Source organism: Haliotis asinina, chromosome 2 (assembly GCF_037392515.1).
Source record: "Haliotis asinina isolate JCU_RB_2024 chromosome 2, JCU_Hal_asi_v2, whole genome shotgun sequence".
In the NCBI taxonomy this organism is placed as follows: Eukaryota; Metazoa; Mollusca; class Gastropoda; order Lepetellida; family Haliotidae; genus Haliotis; species Haliotis asinina.
In genome coordinates, this window is record NC_090281.1 from 10,679,133 (window position 1) to 10,700,134 (window position 21,002).

The 21,002-nt window shown below is 39.7% G+C and overlaps 2 non-coding genes and 2 pseudogenes across 2 annotated transcripts; all 4 read left to right on the forward strand.

The window, feature by feature from the left end:
* The first annotated feature begins 1,711 nt into the window (after positions 1 to 1,711).
* LOC137274887 (U2 spliceosomal RNA) lies at positions 1,712 to 1,893 on the forward strand (annotated as a pseudogene).
* A 6,561-nt stretch (positions 1,894 to 8,454) lies between these two features.
* Positions 8,455 to 8,651, forward strand: LOC137274845 (U2 spliceosomal RNA). The gene has a single exon (XR_010956231.1). It is a non-coding gene; the product is annotated as a U2 spliceosomal RNA (small nuclear RNA).
* Positions 8,652 to 15,669: 7,018 nt separating this feature from the next.
* Positions 15,670 to 15,850, forward strand: LOC137274867 (U2 spliceosomal RNA; annotated as a pseudogene).
* Positions 15,851 to 18,331: 2,481 nt separating this feature from the next.
* Positions 18,332 to 18,528, forward strand: LOC137274894 (U2 spliceosomal RNA). Its single transcript, XR_010956252.1, has one exon. It is a non-coding gene; the product is annotated as a U2 spliceosomal RNA (small nuclear RNA).
* Positions 18,529 to 21,002: the final 2,474 nt, after the last annotated feature.

The window sequence follows — 21,002 nt, forward strand, 5'->3', positions numbered from 1 at the left end:
TGACCAGTCTAAAATTGTTGGAATTATAGTTGGCAAGGAGGTCAGTGACGATGATCAATTTCATCCCATTGTATCAAAATTCAGGTTAGTCCTAAATTCATGCAAAGGGCGTCCTGTTTCGGTCTTTGGTAAAGCTACCTTGTGCAATATTTTAGGCCTGGGGAAGCTATGGTATCGTGGGGAAGTTACCACAGTCTCAAATCATTACATCGATCTCTTTCAGAGGGAGGTGTTTCGTTTTATTTGGCAGTCCACAGCTGAACCTATTAGGCGCTCCGTTTTGTATAAGGCACTTTTGAAGGGAGGTCTTGGTGCTCTGCACATCAAGTCGAAATTACGGTCATTTCAAATGAAACATGTTCAAAATCTACTTAATGGTAGTTCAGCAAAATGGACATATTTTGCAAAGTATTGGTTAGGGTTATCCTTACGTGTGTACTCACATGTCTTTACTTCTCTTCGTATCCCTCACTCTGAGACGCAGTCTAAATTCTACCAGCATTGTTTTGAATCTGTTAAATTGTTTGAATCTATTGTTTCGAATCCGTTGGTAGATATAAAAAAGTTTACCACTCGGGAATTTTATGAATGCTTCCTGAGTAAAGTTACTGAAAATAAAATAGAAAGATTATATCCACAAATTCCATTTGACCTTGTTTGGAGCAATTTACATCATTCATTTGTGGACTGTATTCATAAATCAGTTAACTACCGTCTCATCTATGACTCCCTCCCTTTAGGGTATATTCTTCATACCCGTGGTATGGCTGTCTCTCCTAACTGTGTTCTTTGTCGATCAGGAATTGAAACTTCTGATCATCTGTTCATCTACTTTCCCTGTTCCTGTGTGTTGTGGAATGTTATCTTCCCATGGTTATCCCATTTTTCTTCAGGTCAATTACAAAAATCCCATGAAGTTATCAGGTTTGGATTGGTGCCAAAAAATCCCAATTCAAAGAAATATGCTGTTTGTGTATATCTTTTAGCTTTGGCGAAATATTCTATTTGGACTATTCGGAACCTTAACAAATTTGAGCACAAACAGCTAAATGGGAACGATATTGTACTGCGTTTCTAGCACATTTTAAAAACACGCATTAGAGTTGATTACTTTCGTCTATCTTATTCTACTTTTGCTCAGTACTGGTTATCTTCTCCTTTTTTCTGCCATGTCAATGCCACTAATCAGCTCATGTTTCATATATAAGTATCTTATATATGTTGTTAAAAATTTATGTATATGAAATGTTCTTTATGATTCTGTAGTAAAATAGTTAAATATCTCTAATGTACATCCCTTAAAATATATAAATGTAATATATATAGACATAATATGTAAAAATATATACTACTATATACATACTACTTCTTTTCTGTGTATATAAATATTTGTATGTACAAAGTTGTATAGTATATGTCAATATGTATATATCTATAAATGTAAATGTATATATCTCTGTGTATATAATGATCAAAAAATATATATATAATTGTATATACATGTCTACATTGTAAAAATTCTCATTATATCATATTAAAATAATGTCTGTAAATATTTCAATCGATTAATTTATTTCATGTATTTTGCCAACCTTCTCTTCTCCTTATTTCTTTATGTTAGAGCTACTACCCCACCACTGTGATAATTCTTTTATTTGTGGGTAGTGGCTTATCTGTCCTTTATTGTATTTTCAGTTCAACTTGTGTATTAAAAGTTTTTATGAAAAAGGAAAAAAGTATCTGTTCTTATCAGCTTAATATCTGATACGTCTCCTATTGGAGACATCGATATTAAACTGATTTTTGCAACGGGATGAGGTGCCACGGAGCTTGCTCCGCCCTCATCACGGGTTGACCCGGTATTGCAGTACCTCCGGGAATGGCCCACCACTTATAATACAAAATAAAAAATAGAACCCTTAACTTAGCCCTCTCTTTTTCACATTTCATGTCACTTTTTTCATCTCACTTTGCGCCGTCCCCTCCCTTTTCGCGCGTCCGTTTCACTGGAGGCACCATGCAACCACAGCCAAACTGTAGAAATGGACCCATCCACTCAACCACATTGTACTCCGTCCAAACCAAGCCCCGGGAAGTTCCTCAAAGTGATTTATTTTCCACTTGCAGTTGTTTTGTGTCCCCGTATCCAAGGACGTCGGCCATGATGTCGCACGCCGGAAATTACGTCGTAGACAATCGCACCCTCACAACCACATTCTGCCCCGTCGATAACACACGTCTTAAGCGCCAGCTAACCCTAGAAAGTGTTTTCAAGTGGTAAGGAAGTACCAGAAGCCTCGGCGCGTTTCTCCCGGGTCAGTTTACATTGAAATTTCAAAGTTTGTTTAAATGTCATTCCATTTCTTAATTAAAACAACATTTCGAACTAAAATTCACCTACCCTAACATTGTTTTGATAGGTGAAATGTATTTAAGTTTAGTGGATTTAGTCCACGCGGTCAGTTGCTGTGTTTTTTTTTCACGCTTGTCTGGGCGCGACTTTCTCAAAGTCGGGACTGCAGAAACTCTTCCCATTGCTGTCCCCACGCCTCGTTCATTAAGCGCCGATCCACCGGCTCATGGCCCTAGCTGCAGGACGTTTTTCCTACGTCGGCCCGACGTTTTAGCGCAAGCGCTGTTTCTTCAAAGAAATAAATAAGGTTATTTACACATTTTGCTGCCTTGACACAAATTGTCGTATTTCACCACAAAGAAGGTCATTTTGGCCGTGGCCCTCGCCCGTGGTCCGAAATTGCGTGTTTTCGTGCGTGTAATTTTGGAGGTGAATATTTTGAAAGAGGGAATGTAAATATCCAGCCCCTTAATGAGATGCTGTGGGTATAGAGGTATTTTGCCGGCGCAAGCCGACAACCGGCATCGCTTCTCGGCCTTTTGGCACAGATCGGCGTGTAGTATCTGTTCTTAGAGTTGGTTCCATCATCATCATCAAGTGGATTCCAGAGGTGATTATAGTTTTGAACTGTTTTGTGTGACATTTTACTGCTGCTTATTAATCTCTCTCCCAGGTCTACGGGTGGGTGCTGGTACTCTTAGTACCAGAAGACCTTGACTGGTCGCCCCCCATTCAACTTCATCAGTATGGCGCTGGCTTCAGCACCAGTTTATCAGCCTGTGGAGCGGAAGTTTAGGAATGAAGCTCTCTACGATTGCACCGTGAGGATCGAGTCGAAGGTAAGACCTTTTACTCGAGAGACAGTGTATGAGTGCCTGCATAAAGCTATTCCTGGTTTGGATGCAAGACACATTGATTCCATGTGGAATACTAATCAAAGTGGTGTTCTCTATATTACCTTCAAAGATAGGAGAAGGGCCAGATTATTGCTGGATGCAGGCTCCTTGCCATTTAATGATGGAAGTATGACATTTGTCTCCTATGAGGAGAAGTTACATAATATAAAAGTTCACTGGCTCCATGATGATGTGAAAGATTCGTTTCTGGGTACATTCTTTAGTGGCTTTGGAGAAGTGACGGCAATTTCAAGGGAACAGATAAAGATTGATGATGCTTGGGTTCGAACAGGTGTCAGGAATGTTCAGCTCAAAATGAAACAGGGTACCATTGATGATCTTCCTCACATTGCCAAACTTGGTGATGGGATGACTATGCTGATAGCAGCACAAGGCAGAGCTCCACTGTGTTTGAGATGTGGTTTCAAGGGTCACATGCGCAGTTTTTGTACCAGAGATCCAAGTGAGTTCTTTGATAAGTATAGATTTACAAGAGAAAAGGAAGATCAGGAAAGGCGGAAACAACAGAAAGTTACGGAAAAGTCCAGGAAGGGGGATAAGGCAGATGTTGAAAGTTCACAACCCAGTAGAAAGTCTGGTCTATCTGACTTATGGTCAGATGATGAGTTGTATGGCCGAACCAATATCCCTTCTGAAAGTGAGGTGGCAGATAGATCTGAAAGTTCAAGGAAAGATGTTGTATCTGGTAAAGAGGGCCTAAAATCCAGTGAGGTTCCAGAGTGCACAGTGGTTGTTGCAGATATTTGTGTGGGTCAAGAGACAGGTCACATAGATACAGATTTAGACATAGATATGTCTGAGCAACAGAGTGTTTCTGATAAAGTTAAAGGTACACCAAGTTCAGCGCAAGAGATTGTTATTACTGACTCTGACAGAGAGGCATTGATTCAGTATGCTAAGGACAGTGATTCTAGTCAGTCTCATGCTCCTAAGAGAAAAACTAGATCCAAAAGTAGGTCTAGGGCTGGAAAGGTTCAGAGAACTCCTAACCAATCTACATCGGTTGAAAGAGTGAAGGCACACAGTTCTGTAGTAGAGCAGACTGATTCACAAGTGGATATTGAGAGTGAGGCTGGGGGTGGTGACGTGTAATTAGATTGTTCAATGCTGATGACCAAAGCAAAGCCCCTCGATAATGAAACTGATCAATGGACAAAAACACAAACGCATTGGCTTATCCTCTCTGAGGAGTAAATATTATGGAGTAATATTATTCACATTTTTGTGGGATTATCATGTATATATTGGAGTTTATACAAATCCAAAATGTATAACATAACATCAATAAATTGCAATGGATTGTTGGATGATTCTCAAAAAGTAAATATTTTAGCTCATAAATTTAATTCCAATATTGATGTATTATTTTTGCAAGAAACTCATGTATACAATCTTCAGTTAGCGCAGTTTTACGAATCAAGATTTAATGGTAAAGGATTTTGGGCGTTTGGTACCAATAGAAGTAAAGGAGTGGGCATTATAATCAATAATGCTATTAATTTTGTAGTCAATCAAATTCGTTTTGATGTTGATGGTCGGTACATTTTAGTGGATTTAGTAATTAATGGCAAAAGTGTACGGTTCATAAATATCTATGCTCCTAACAATGCAGCTGACAGAGTTGAATTTTTCAAACAAATATCTAGATATCTAGTTACCAATAAGGTGTTAGTTATAGGTGGAGATTTTAACTGTGTTTTGAATACCAAACTTGATAAGGTAGGGGGCAATCAAAATAGTAATCAAGCAGGTAGTAACATTATTAAACAATGGCTATATGACTTTTCTATATTTGACATTTTTCGTTCTTTCTTTCCAGATACGGTGGCGGTTTCTTGGCGAAATTCTTCTGGTGTTGGGTCCCGGCTTGATCGATTCTATCTATCTACTTCCCTACTGTCCGCTGTTGAAACTGCAACAATTTCCCCGTGTTCCTTCTCTGACCATGACTACGTGTCGGTAAGATTAAAAGATTTTGATGGCATAGATTTTGGTAATTCTTACTGGAAATGTAATAACAGCATATTTGATGAAGCTTTTAGGCACTTAATTTCGGGATTTTGTAATACTCATATTCCAAGTTTAAGTCAAATTACTTTGGATTGGTGGGATACTTTTAAACAAAAACTTAAAAAGTTTATCAATTCAATACAAATTCTTAAAAAATCTGCAAAAGTATCTCTTCGTAAAGATTTAGAAAAGCAATATCATAATCTATGTCGTGCTGAATCTCTCCATCCCGGATCATATATTGATCAAATTCGTGAAGTCAAAAAGCAACTTAATGATTTGGAAAATTTGGAATTTAAAGGACATCTTATCAGATCTAAAGCTAAAGATATTGAAACTGGTGAAAAACCTTCTAGCTATTTTTTACGTAAGGAAGTAAAGAGAGGTAAAGGAAAATCTATATCTTCAATTTTAGACCCTTCTGGCGCTTCCGTAAAATCCTCTCAGGAAATCATGGGTGTTTTTGTTGATTTCTATTCTGATCTTTTGGCTGAAGAACCCATTGATGATGAAATATGTAATGACTTCCTTACTGATTTGCCACAACTTGATTCGAAACATTTGGACATTCTAGAAGGTGAAATTACAAAAGGTGAAATTCTAAAGGCCCTTAAGGATATGGAAAATAATAAATCTCCGGGTCCGGATGGTCTTACCAAGGAGTTTTATTTGTTTACCTTTGATATTCTTGGTGATGTCTTGCTACGTCTCGTGCATTTGTGTTTTTCCGAACATTCTTTGCCTAAGTCGTCTAAGACTTCTTATATTACTCTATTGTGTAAGGATGTTAATCATTCCGAAAATGTACGTAATTGGCGTCCCATTTCTTTATTAAACGTTGATACTAAATTCATCTCAAAAATCTTATGCACTCGTTTAGGAAAAGTAATGGGTGATATAGTTCATCTGGACCAATCCTGTGCCATACCAGGCAGATCAATTCAGGATAATTGCCATTTAATTCGTAATGTGCGGGATTACGTGGATCAGAAAGATATTCCATGTGCTTTAATAAGTTTGGATCAAGAAAAGGCCTTTGATAGGGTCTCCCACAAGTATTTATTTAAGGTATTGGACGCATTTGGCTTTGGTCCTAATTTCAAAAAGTGGGTTAAAATTCTGTACACTGACATATCCAGCTGTGTAATTGTTAATCAGCACATTTCTCGGCCTTTTCCGGTTACGAGGTCTGTCAGGCAAGGGTGTGGGCTTTCCCCATCCTTGTATGTGTTATCGCTGGAACCTCTACTTCATAAAATTCGTAAAACTCAAGGTATTAAAGGTATACAGATTCCAGGTACTGATGATTCAGCCAAAATATCAGCTTTTGCTGATGATAGTCTTGGATTTTGTACAACAGATGCTTCAGTCAAAAACCTTTTAGATCTGTATCATACGTTTGGAAAGGCATCTGGGTCAAAACTGAATATGGGAAAAACCAAAGGAATTTTTATTGGTAAATGGCAAAATAGATCTGACCACCCTTTCGGAATTTCTTGGATCGACCAGTCCAAAATTGTTGGCATTATAACAGGCAAGACGGTTAATGATGATGACATTTTTCATCCAATATTGTCTAAATTTCGTACAGTTCTAAAGTCTTGTAAGGGGCGCTCTATATCTATTTTTGGGAAAACTGTACTGTGCAATGTTTTAGGACTATCTAAACTGTGGTATTGTGGAGCAGTTACCCCGGTTTCAAATTATTATGTTGAACTCTTTCAGAGGGAGACATTTCATTTTATTTGGCAGTCTAAGGCTGAACCTATTCGGCGCTCTGTTTTGTATAAATCCATTTTTGAAGGGGGCCTTGATGTTATTCACATCAAGTCAAAATTACAATCCTTTCAAATTAAACATATTAAAAACCTGTTAACAGGAAGTTCAGCAAAGTGGACATATTTTGCAAAGTATTGGGTTGGTATGTCCTTACGTCTGTATTCTTCATCTTTTATGTCTTTACTTATTCCTCACTCTGAGACAATGCCTTTGTTTTATCAACAGTGTATTCAGGCTGTAAAATTATTTGAATCAATTGTTTCTAATCCAGTGAAGGACATGTTCAATTTTAATACTAAACAATTTTATGAATGCTTCCTTCAAAAAGTTACTGAAAATACTATTGAAAGGTTATATCCACAAATTAATTTTCGGCTCGTTTGGCAAAATCTACATCATTCATTCGTGGATATTATTCCAAAATCTGTAAATTTTCGTCTCATCTATAATTCTCTTCCTTTAGGGTATATCTTACATACCCGTGGTATGTCTGTCTCTCCGGACTGTGTCTTATGTCGATCTGGAGTTGAGACTTCAGATCATCTTTTTATATCCTGTCCTTGCAGTGTTGTCTTGTGGGATATCGTTTTCCCATGGCTAAATGTTTTATCATCTGGTTTAATTAAAAAGTGTCATGAAGTCATTAAATTTGGTGTATTGCCACATATTCCCAATCATCAGAAATTTGCTGTTTGTGTGTATTTGATAGCTTTGGCAAAATATTCTATTTGGGTTATTAGAAATTTAAATAAGTTTGAGCACAAACAGCTCAGTGGGAACGATATTGTATTGCGTTTTTTGTCACTTCTTAAAACACGTATTCGGGTTGATTTCTTTAGGCTATCAGTATCTTCTTTTGCCAAGCACTGGCTTTCTTCCCCTTTCTTCTGTAAAATTAATTCTAACAATCAACTTCATTTTATATTTTAACTGTTTTCATTGCAGAATTTATTATCCAATAATCCTATTGTATCCATTTATTGATAATACTGACTGTGATGTTTATCATGCTTATGTTGTTGTAAAGACTAATTGTAAATATATCGAGTATCTAAATTATTTAGATGTCTCTGTCCTTTCTTGTTACGGTATGTTCAACTTCATGTGTGTGCAGGGGTATAATATATGTACATATGTATGTGTGTCCAATCTAGTCTAGATTATGAATATATATGGTTATGAATTAATGTGTTTATGTTGTTTCAATTGTAATTGTATGTAACGAGAGTATAATATATACTGTTAATGTTGGAATAATATACATTTATTTAAAAGGTCAAATCATTAAATTCTTCCTGTCTCTAGTACTATTTTGTTAGGGTTGCCATCCCTTAATTCTGTGATAGATTTTATTTATTAGAAGGGATGGTAGCCATTTGCACTGTCTGCAAATGTATCTTTTTTTGTAATAAATGTTTTATTAAAACGAAAAAAAGTATCTGTTCTTATCAGCTTAATATCTGATACGTCTCCTATTGGAGACATCGATATTAAACTGATTTTTGCAACGGGATGAGGTGCCACGGAGCTTGCTCCGCCCTCATCACGGGTTGACCCGGTATTGCAGTACCTCCGGGAATGGCCCACCACTCATAATACAAATTAAAAAATAGAACCCTTAACTTAGCTCTCTCTTTTTCACATTTCATTTCACTTTTTTCATCTCACTTTGCGCCGTCCCCTCCCTTTTCGCGCGTCCGTTTCACTGGAGGCACCATGCAACCACAGCCAAACTGTAGAAATGGACCCATCCACTCAACCACATTGTACTCCGTCCAAACCAAGCCCCGGGAAGTTCCTCAAAGTGATTTATTTTCCACTTGCAGTTGTTTTGTGTCCCCGTATCCAAGGACGTCGGCCATGATGTCGCACGCCGGAAATTACGTCGTAGACAATCACACCCTCACAACCACATTCTGCCCCGTCGATAAACACGTCTTAAGCGCCAGCTAACCCTAGAAAGTGTTTTCAAGTGGTAAGGAAGTACCAGAAGCCTCGGCGCGTTTCTCCCGGGTCAGTTTACATTGAAATTTCAAAGTTTGTTTAACTGTCATTCCATTTCTTAATTAAAACAACATTTCGAACTAAAATTCACCTACCCTAACATTGTTTTGATACGTGAAATGTATTTAAGTTTAGTGGATTTAGTCCACGCGGTCAGTTGCTGTGTTTTTCTTTCACGTTTGTCTGGGCGCGACTTTCTCAAAGTCGGGACTGCAGAAACTCTTCCCATTGCTGTCCCCACGCCTCGTTCATTAAGCGCCGATCCACCGGCTCATGGCCCTAGCTGCAGGACGTTTTTTCTACGTCGGCCCAACGTTTTAGCGCAAGCGCTGTTTCTTCAAATAAATAAATAAGGTTATTTACACATTTTGCTGCCTTGACACAAATTGTCGTATTTCACCACAAAGAAGGTCAGTTTGGCCGTGGCCCTCGCCCGTGGTCCGAAATTGCGTGTTTTCGTGCGTGTAATTTTGGAGGTGAATATTTTGAAAGAGGGAATGTAAATATCCAGCCCCTTGATGAGATGCTGTGGGTATAGAGGTATTTTGCCGGCGCAAGCCGACAACCGGTATCGCTTCTCGGCCTTTTGGCAAAGATCATTGTGTGTCTGCAGTGAGAAGAGATTCAACCAGCTGACTTGGTGAGACTGTTGCAGTTGATTGCTGTTCTTTTTCGTGTATTGACTCTTTGTATTTCCAGATCGACGGGTGGGCATCGGTGCTTGTAACCGTGTGACCTTCGGGTCTCCCCCCATTACCATGGCCTACCAAGCTGCAGTAATTGCTCCTGCCGTCCCTGCCAGGTTCCTGGATAAAAGGCGTTGCTCATCAACGGTTCGTATAAAATCTTCCGTGAGGAACTTTGATAGAGATAACATCTTTGAAATCCTTCAGCGTGCTACTAACAACCTGATTCAGGGAAGGGAGATAATTTCTATTTGGAAAACTGAGGCCAGTGGTATCTGGTATGTGACTTTTAAAAATGAGAATAGAGTCCGTTTGTTGTTGTCAGTGGGTACTGTATTTTACAATGACATTCAAATTGACTTTTCACCATACGACAAGGAAGTCTTGGACCTTAGAGTCCATTGGATTCATGGAGTAGTAACAAATCATTTCCTGGAGAATTACTTTAGTCAGTATGGGAAAGTGCTTGCAGTAAATTATGAGACGGCCATTGTTGGGGGTTCTCCTGTTCAGACGGGTGTTCGTATCATTCAGTTGCAAGTTAATCAGCAAAAGGCAGAGGATATCCCATATATTGTTCGTCTGGGCGATCGCATGAGCATGTTGATCACTGCCCCTGGTCGGTTACCTGTGTGTCTTCGTTGTTATCATCTGGGGCATACAAGACAGGATTGCCCCAGAAGGTATCAAAATAGACAGAAAAATGATCCTCCTGATTCGGATGTTCCCCCAACTGACAGTGTTCCCCGTGAGGCTGAAGACTCTATTATGGAAGTGGTTTCTGAGGAGGTACAGTCACAAGGGGAGGGGGGAAGTTTGGAAAAGGACTCGGATGTGATAGCACCCCCACCATCTACTTATGCTGCGGCAGTTACTTTGCCCCCTATGGAGTCACAGGAGTCCATGGGCTCGCAGGACAGTATTAATGATGTACTTGTTGACTTGGATTCTCAGTCGTCATGGCAACAGGTTAAAAGTAAGCAGCGAGCCAGATCAAGGGCTTAAGGGGGATCAGGTGGTAAAAAACAGCGAGTATCATCTATCCCACCTGGGGTGGCAGATGCAGCGGCTGTTGCAGTTGACAGGTCCCCATCTGGTTCTCGTAAGGTTTCGCTGGCGGGATCAGATCAACATGATCCTCCTTAACTAGTATTTATATTATGGACTGATTTGTTCACAGAATTTTGCTATGTCCACCACCAATGAGTTAGAACAATGTCTTCAACTTTGATTGTTAGGTTCTCCCTTTGTAGGGAGTGTATTAATCATGGACTTTTCATTTCAGGTTTTATACTGGGAAGGATACCTTTAATTTACATTGGTTTTGAGGGGTGGTGTGTTTTAGGGTGGGGTGGGGCTGATGCATTGTGGGAAATTTTTTCATGGGTCGCATGTTAGTTAGGTTGCTGTAATTTGCATATTAAAAATGGAAATATTTCGGTATAAATTAGGTAATGAATTAAATGTAATATTCTTCTTTTTTGTAGTTACACTACAAGATTTCCCTGTTTTTGGTAAGTTTTTATATTCATAAATTTGCATTAAAAATGACTTTACAAGCATGTTTAGATTATATATAATAAGTAGGAGTTTGGATCACAGTTGCTTCCCTTTGTTTGCCTCCTGGCTAGGTTTATCTCTGTATATACATGTGTATATATATTTCACAATTTGTATTTGTTGTGATATGATATTTTGTGTATTGGTTGTATACAAAGTAGACTATATATTTGCATATTCTACATGCGTCATACTGTTATTTCATGGTTATTCATTTTATGTGCGCATCTTTTATTCCACACAATAACATGTACAGCTTTGTATCTATCAACTGCAATGGACTTCTAGATAATACTAATAAAGTAAATATTCTAGCTAATTCTTTTAATAATGATAGCATTGATTTTTTGTTTCTCCAGGAGACTCATGTTTATAATTTGCAAATTGCTAGATCTTTTGAATCTAAATTTAAGGGGAAGGCTTTTTGGAGTTTTGGGAATAATTTTAGTCGTGGGGTAGGTTTTATTGTTTCAAACTGTGTTAACTTTGTGGTAGAATATTTTCATTTTGACATAGAGGGTCGTTTATTAGTAGTTGATTTGTGTATCAATGGTTTTAGTGTTAGATTTGTAAATGTATATGCACCAAATAATGAAGCGGATAGGGTTGATTTTTTTAGATTAGTTGCAAAACATTTAGTTACTAGTAAGGCGGTTATTTTGGGTGGGGATTTTAATTGTGTTGTGGATATAAAATTAGATAAAATCGGGGGTAGATTAGGAACTCAAGCTGGGTCAAATATTATTAAACAATGGGTTTCGGACTTTTCTATTTTTGATGTCTATCGCTCCAAGTTTCCTGGTTCTGTGGCGGTTTCCTGGCGCAATACAGCCGGCGTCGGATTTCGTTTGGACCGGTTCTATATTTCCTCTACTCTTCGCTGTACACTTGAGTATGTAGATATTTCTCCTTGTAGTTTTTCTGACCATGATTATGTGTCGTTTAAGCTGAGGGATTTTGCTGGCATAAGTTTTGGTTCTGGCTATTTTAAATTTAACAATTCCTTACTAAATGAATCTTTTAAAGCCCTATTTACTGGGTTCTGTTTTAATCATATTCCCCCATTAAATGCCATAACATTAGACTGGTGGGATGCTTTTAAAATTGAAATTCGGTCTTTTGTCAAATTATTTGCTCAAGTTTATAAATCACAACAAGCATCTCTCCGTAAGGATCTAATTCATCAGTATAAAGAGTTATGCCAAGCTGAATCTCTACGTCCTGGACTTTACTCAGATCAAATTAAGGCTGTCAAAAAACAATTAAATGATTTGGAAATATTGGAATTTAAAGGTCACTTAGTTCGGTCTAAGGCTAAGGATCTTGAAATTGGTGAAAGGCCTTCCAGTTATTTCTTACGCAAGGAAACACAGAGAGGTAAAAAGAAAACTATTTCTTCAATTTTAGACTCATCCGGTAATAGAGTAACTACCTCTCGTGAAATCATGGGCGTTTTTGTTGATTTTTATAGTGAACTCTTTGGCTATGAGCCCATTGATGAGGAAATTTGCAATCAATTCCTTGCTGATTTATCGGCGCTTCATTCGGATGATTCGGCTTCGCTGGAAGGGGAGATAACTCGTGACGAAATTCTGAAGACCCTTAAGGCTATGGAGAATAATAAGTCTCCAGGTCCAGACGGGCTTACTAAGGAATTTTATGTATATAATTTTGATGTTCTTGGTGATGTACTTCTCCGTGTTATTCAGTTGTCTTTTCAGGAGTCTTCTTTGCCTGAATCATCTAAAACCTCTTATATTTCTCTTTTGTGTAAAGACATGAATAATGCTGATAATGTTCGTAACTGGCGTCCCATCTCTTTATTAAATATTGATGTCAAAATTATTTCGAAATTGTTATGCACACGTTTAGGCAATGTTATAGGTAGTATCGTGCATTTAGATCAAACTTGTGCTGTTCCTGGCCGATCTATTCAAGACAATTGTCATTTAATTCGCAATGTGTTGGATTATGTGGATCAAAAAGATCTACCTTGTGCTTTTATTAGTTTAGACCAAGAGAAGGCTTTTGATCGGGTCTCTCATCAGTTTTTGTTTAAAGTGTTGGACGCTTTTGGCTTTGGTCCAAATTTTAAGAAATGGGTTAAACTTTTGTATCAAGACATATCTAGTGCGCTTATAATTAACCAACACATTTCAAAGCCATTTCCTGTAACGAGGTCTGTCCGGCAGGGATGTGGCTTGTCCCCGTCTCTGTATGTATTAGCACTGGAGCCTTTACTCTGTTATATACGGAAAAATTCAAAAATCATAGGGCTTTCTTTACCGGGCACTGATGATTCAGCAAAAATATCTGCCTTTGCTGATGATGGGCTTGGTTTTTGTACAACTGACGCTTCTATTGGTCACCTTTTGGCAGCATATTCATGTTATGGTAAAGCGTCAGGCTCCAAATTGAATCTTGCAAAAACTCATGGTATTTTTGTTGGTAAATGGCGTTCAAGATCGGACCACCCTTTCGGTATTTCTTGGATTGAGCAGTCAAAAATAGTTGGAATTGTAACAGGCAAGAATGTCAATGCTGATGATCAGTTTCACCCTATACTATCTAAATTCCGTTTTGTTTTAAATTCAGCGAAGGGACGTTCAATCTCTATTTTTGGCAAATCTACTGTGTGCAATGTTATGGCTTTGTCTAAATTTTGGTATCGAGGGGCTGTAACAATATTTTCAAAACATTATGTCGACCTTTTTCAGAGGGAGACTTTTCGGTTTATTTGGCAGTCCACTGCTGAGCCTATTCGGAGGTCTGTGTGCTATAAACCTATTTTGGAGGGGGGTTTGGGTGTAGTACACATCCAATCAAAATTATATTCTTTTTATTTAAAGCACATTCAAAATCTTTTGCATAATTCTTCAGCTAAGTGGACATTTTTTGCAAAATATTGGTTAGGAATGTCTTTACGTCACTATTGTCCTACTTTTGCTTCGCTATTATTTCCTCATTCTGAGACAATACCGCTGTTCTATCAGACTTGTTTATTGGCTATAAGACAGTTTGAAGCTGTCAATTCAAATTATCTGATAGATATGTTTCGGTTTACATCAAAACAGTACTATGCTTGTTTATTACAAACTGTTGTGGAAAATAAAGTTGAAACGTTGTATCCACGTATTCCTTTTCGTCAGGTTTGGCTTAATTTACATAACTCCTTCGTGGATCCACTTTCGAAATCGGTCAATTATCGTCTCATCTATGATTCTCTCCCTTTGGGGTATACTCTCTATACTCGGGGAATGTCTGTCTCTCCTAACTGTCCACTCTGTCGTATAGCAATAGAAACTTCTGATCATCTTTTCATCTATTGCTCGTGTGTGGATGTTTTGTGGGATATCGTTTTCCAGTGGTTAGATCAATTGTCTTTTGGTTTATTGAAAAGATCTAACGAGGTCATTCGGTTTAATTTGGTTCCCCAAATTCCAAATTCCTATCAAAAATCAATGTGCATTTATCTTTTAACTTTGGCAAAGTATATCATTTGGCTTGTTCGGAATTCTAATAAATTTGAGCACACAAAATTAAATGGGAATGATATCATGTTGCGTTTTCTGTGTTTCCTTAGGACACGTGTCAAGGTTGACTTTTGTCGCTTTCCGCTATCTGTCTTTTCCAGGTACTGGCTTTCAACTTCAATTTTTTGTAAAATCAATGCTGATCATTTATTAGAATTATATATCTGACACTTTGTAGCCATAATGTGCTATAATAGTTTGTGACTTTATCTATCTATTATGTACGCTTCATTTGAATTTATTGATTTATGCACGCTTCAATTGTCCTTTACGAATGCTTCATTTATGCTCACTTCATTCAGTTCTTACTTCTTCTAATCTATATATTGTAAATGTGGTGTGCATGAAGCCAGGTTTGGCATTGTATTATTTTCCATTTTGAGTTTGTGTATGTATGATGTATATGGCGCGTCCTTGCTGATAATTATTTATGTAGAGTATGGCATGTTTGTTTGTATTTCTCGTTTCGTCTTTATTTGATGTAAATATGTATTGTGCATGTAGCCAGGTTTTGGCATGTGATGTATATAGCATGTGCATGTTAATGATTCTTTATATGTATTGATTGATTTATTGTCAGTTTGAATATGGCATGTTTGTCATTTGTAAATATATATTATGTATGCTTCATTTACGTGTTTCATTTAGTTCTATCCTCATTTGATGTATATAGTGCAAATGTGTATTGCATGTAGCCAGGTTTGGCAATTTCTCCTTTTAGTTTCTTTTATTGTTAGCGCTGCAGGGCAAAACTTCTTTTTTGTGATATACTTTTAGGCCGCCCTGCAGCGACCGCGCTGTCCGCGCTTGTAAATTTATTTTATGTAATAAATTTTATCAAAAAGAAAAAAGTATCTGTTCTTATCAGCTTAATATCTGATACGTCTCCTATTGGAGACATCGATATTAAACTGATTTTTGCAACGGGATGAGGTGCCACGGAGCTTGCTCCGCCCTCATCACGGGTTGACCCGGTATTGCAGTACCTCCGGGAATGGCCCACCACTCATAATACAAATTAAAAAATAGAACCCTTAACTTAGCCCTCTCTTTTTCACATTTCATCTCACTTTGCGCCGTCCCCTCCCTTTTCGCGTGTCCGTTTCACTGGAGGCACCATGTAACCACAGCCAAACTGTAGAAATGGACCCATCCACTCAACCACATTGTACTCCGTCCAAACCAAGCCTCGGGAAGTTCCTCAAAGTGATTTATTTTCCACTTGCAGTTGTTTTGTGTCCCCGTATCCAAGGACGTCGGCCATGATGTCGCACGCCGGAAATTACGTCGTAGACAATCACACCCTCACAACCACATTCTGCCCCGTCGATAACACACGTCTTAAGCGCCAGCTAACCCTAGAAAGTGTTTTCAAGTGGTAAGGAAGTACCAGAAGCCTCGGCGCGTTTCTCCCGGGTCAGTTTACATTGAAATTTCAAAGTTTGTTTAACTTTCATTCCATTTCTTAATTAAAACAACATTTCGAACTAAAATTCACCTACCCTAACATTGTTTTGATACGTGAAATGTATTTAAGTTTAGTGGATTTAGTCCACGCGGTCAGTTGCTGTGGGTTTTTTTCACGCTTGTCTGGGCGCGACTTTCTCAAAGTCGGGACTGCAGAAACTCTTCCCATTGCTGTCCCCACGCCTCGTTCATTAAGCGCCGATCCACCGGCTCATGGCCCTAGCTGCAGGACGTTTTTCCTACGTCGGCCCGACGTTTTAGCGCAAGCGCTGTTTCTTCAAAGAAATAAATAAGGTTATTTACACATTTTGCTGCCTTGACACAAATTGTCGTATTTCACCACAAAGAAGGTCAGTTTGGCCGTGGCCCTCGCCCGTGGTCCGAAATTGCGTGTTTTCGTGCGTGTAATTTTGGAGGTGAATATTTTGAAAGAGGGAATGTAAATATCCAGCCCCTTGATGAGATGCTGTGGGTATAGAGGTATTTTGCCGGCACAAGCCGACAACCGGCATCGCTTCTCGGCCTTTTGGCTAAGATCAAAGTATGAGTGTCTTAGTCTGAGAAGTGATCATCTCCAGATGGAGTGCTGAGTGTTATTGTTTCCATGTTTGCTGACTAATTTCGTCCTCTTGCAGATCTACGGGTTGGCATCACTTCTAGCAAGTGTGTGGCCTTAAGTGGTCTCCACCCTTTTGTTATGGCCTTGGCTACTGCAGTGGAGGCTGGAGATATTCCAGACAGGTATATTGATAGTGGATATGCATCACGTACAGTCAGAGTGGATTCCCAGCAGCGGAAGGTATCTAAGGAGGATTTGGTACAGGTGTTGAAGGGGAATATTCCTTCTTTTCGGTCCCAAGATTGTGTTGGGATATGGAATACCGAGAAATCTGGACAATACTTTGTGACTTTCAAGACCAGTGATCAGGCTGAGACTTTACGGAGGATCAAAATTCTGGAATATGGAAACAATGTGCTTTACTTTTCTCACTATGGAGCCCAGGTTGTTGTGCTAAGGATACATTGGCTGCATGCAACTGTGAAGAATGAGTTTCTCAAGGATTACTTTTCTAGATTCGGAAAGGTGATTGATGTCCAGTGGGAAACAAGATCAGTGGAAGGAGTATCAATGATAACTGGTGTTAGATATGTGAAGGTTGAGCTTGAGGATGATGGATTGGATAAGATACCCCATGTTGTCAATTTCGGGAAGAAACAGACAATATTAATCACGGCTCCGGGAAGATTGCCACTGTGTCTTCGTTGCCATACTTACGGTCATGTACGAGCGATGTGTAAGGAGAAGGCTGTGAAACAGGAACAACTTAGTGTAGCAGAGAATGTGGAAGAAGCGCCAGAAAAGGATACTGACTCAGAGGGTACTATGGAAACAGTTGAATCAGATACGGATGTGGAATTTTTGTCGGAATCTAACAAGGACCAGGAGAGGAAACGGAAACAGGAGAATGTTTTACAGAGCAAGACAGATCAGAAGACAGAAAAGAGGACAAAGACTTCTTTGTTTTCTCCACCTTTGTCGTGGGCGGAACAGACATCACAGTCAGATGAGGTTTTAGCAGCTATCACAGACACATCTTCAAAATACAGTGACATGAGGGTTAGGATTCAAAGGGTCAAGGGAGGTAACAACAGGATTGAGTTTAATGAAGAGACAATGATGCAGGTTTTGAAGGATTGTCCAAAGGAAGAACACAGTCAAAGATGGATTAAAACGCAGGCGACTCTATTGAGAGTGGTTCAGAAATATAAACACTTATTTCCTTTGCCGAAAGACAGGGACTCTTTGGACTTCAATATGGAAGTACATGTGCCTTCGATTTTAGAAGGAACTGTGTTAGAACCATACAATGTGCAAGCATTGTAAAGTCATTGACAGTCTCACATTTACCATCAATTCTTTTCTGAATTCTTTAGTGTCTAACTGTTAGCACTACCACTTCACGCTCTGTGATAACCATTTTAATAACGAGGTGGTAGTGTATTTGCACTGTCTGCGATTGTACAATTGTTTGGATAGTAAATTTATCAAAAAGAAAAAAAAGTATCTGTTCTTATCAGCTTAATATCTGATACGTCTCCTATTGGAGACATCGATATTAAACTGATTTTTGCAACGGGATGAGGTGCCACGGAGCTTGCTCCGCCCTCATCACGGGTTGACCCGGTATTGCAGTACCTCCGGGAATGGCCCACCACTCATAATACAAATTAAAAAATAAAACCCTTAACTTAGCCCTCTCTTTTTCACATTTCATGTCACTTTTTTCATCTCACTTTGCGCCGTCCCCTCCCTTTTCGCGCGTCCGTTTCACTGGAGGCACCATGCAACCACAGCCAAACTGTAGAAATGGACCCATCCACTCAACCACATTGTACTCCGTCCAAACCAAGCCCCGGGAAGTTCCTCAAAGTGATTTATTTTCCACTTGCAGTTGTTTTGTGTCCCCGTATCCAAGGACGTCGGCCATGATGTCGCACGTCGGAAATTACGTCGTAGACAATCACACCCTCACAACCACATTCTGCCCCGTCGATAACACACGTCTTAAGCGCCAGCTAACCCTAGAAAGTGTTTTCAAGTGGTAAGGAAGTACCAGAAGCCTCGGCGCGTTTCTCCCGGGTCAGTTTACATTGAAATTTCAAAGTTTGTTTAACTTTCATTCCATTTCTTAATTAAAACAACATTTCGAACTAAAATTCACCTACCCTAACATTGTTTTGATACGTGAAATGTATTTAAGTTTAGTGGATTTAGTCCACGCGGTCAGTTGCTGTGGGGTTTTTTCACGCTTGTCTGGGCGCGACTTTCTCAAAGTCGGGACTGCAGAAACTCTTCCCATTGCTGTCCCCACGCCTCGTTCATTAAGCGCCGATCCACCGGCTCATGGCCCTAGCTGCAGGACGTTTTTCCTACGTCGGCCCGACGTTTTAGCGCAAGCGCTGTTTCTTCAAAGAAATAAATAAGGTTATTTACACATTTTGCTGCCTTGACACAAATTGTCGTATTTCACCACAAAGAAGGTCAGTTTGGCCGTGGCCCTCGCCCGTGGTCCGAAATTGCGTGTTTTCGTGCGTGTAATTTTGGAGGTGAATATTTTGAAAGAGGGAATGTAAATATCCAGCCCCTTGATGAGATGCTGTGGGTATAGAGGTATTTTGCCGGCGCAAGCCGACAACCGGCATCGCTTCTCGGCCTTTTGGCTACGATCAAAGTGTAGCGGGTGCATGCAGAGGCGATTGGACCAAACCGCTGGTGAGATTGTGTTTTTGTCGATTTAATCGTATAGCTGTATTGACGTTTTTCCATTACAGATCGACGGGTGGGCATCGGTTTTTAAATGCCGTGTGACCTTCGGGTCTCCCCCCTCTCCAAGATGGCGTACCAAGCTGCCACTATCTGTCCGGCTGTTCCACGGCGTTACCTGGATGCAAAGAAGTGCGATGCTACGGTACGTGTCAAATCGTCTATACGGAACTTTGATCGTGAAAACATTTTTGATATTTTGAGAGTTGCAACCCGTAACATGATACAGGCAAAGGAAATTCTGTCTATTTGGAAAACTGAAAGCTCTGGGACATGGTTTGTAACGTTTAAACATGAGAACAGGGCAAGATTAATGTTGACTTTTGGATCCATCATGTATCGGGATATCAGAGTTGATTTCTCCCCTTATGACAGAGAGGTAATTGACTTGAGAATTCATTGGATTCACGGAGTTGTGTCAAGTCAGTTTTTGGAAAATTATTTCTCTCGTTTTGGAAAAGTTCTTTCTGTGACGCATGAAACTGCTCTTGTGGGTGGATCATCGATACAAACTGGGGTCAGGACTGTTCAGCTTCAGTTGGATGCTGGTAAGGCTGATGAAGTTCCGTACATTGTGCGACTGGGAGACAGAATGTCTATGTTAGTGACAGCACCAGGTCGTTTGCCAGTTTGCCTTAGGTGTTATCACCTGGGACATACTAGGCCTGACTGCCCCAAAAGTTTTGCAAACCGAAAACGTAGGGAGGAGGAGGAGACAGCTACAGAGTCTGCCATGGCTCCGCCCCCTGACCCTAAGGGGTCGGTATCAGGGAATGTGCCAGTATCAGGGAATGTGCCAGTGCCCGTTGATTCGGTTCAGATGGAGGTGGAATGTGTTATTGAATCTAATGTAGATAGTGAGAGATTGGTGGTGGACAGTGAGAGTGAAGGTGGGCCAGATAAAGTGAAGAGTTACGCTGCAGCTGCAGCTGTAGGACCCCTTAATTGTGGCGGTGATGACAGCATGGGTTCTCAGGACGGGGTTGATGACGTAATAGCAGAGGTAGACTCCCAGAACTATGAGCAACTGAGACCAAAACATTGGCCTAGGTCTAGGTCTAAGGGGGCTGCTACGGGGAAGAAAATGCGTGTTACTAACATTCCCAAGGGGGTGGCAGATGCGGCAGTAGCCGCTGTTGGGCGTTCACCATCCACTTCCCGTCGTGCCTCTGTGTCTGACTGCTGAACCCCCGTAATTTATGGATTTCTACAGGTTGTTTTCAGTTAATGATCATGCTATGTCCATCACAAACGAGACTGCCTAATGGATGTGGACTCGACGTTTTGGGTTCTCCCTGTATGGGGAGTGTTTGTTTGACATTTAATGATGATTTTCTTCTCCAGTTTTGCTAGCCGTGTCAAGTTTGT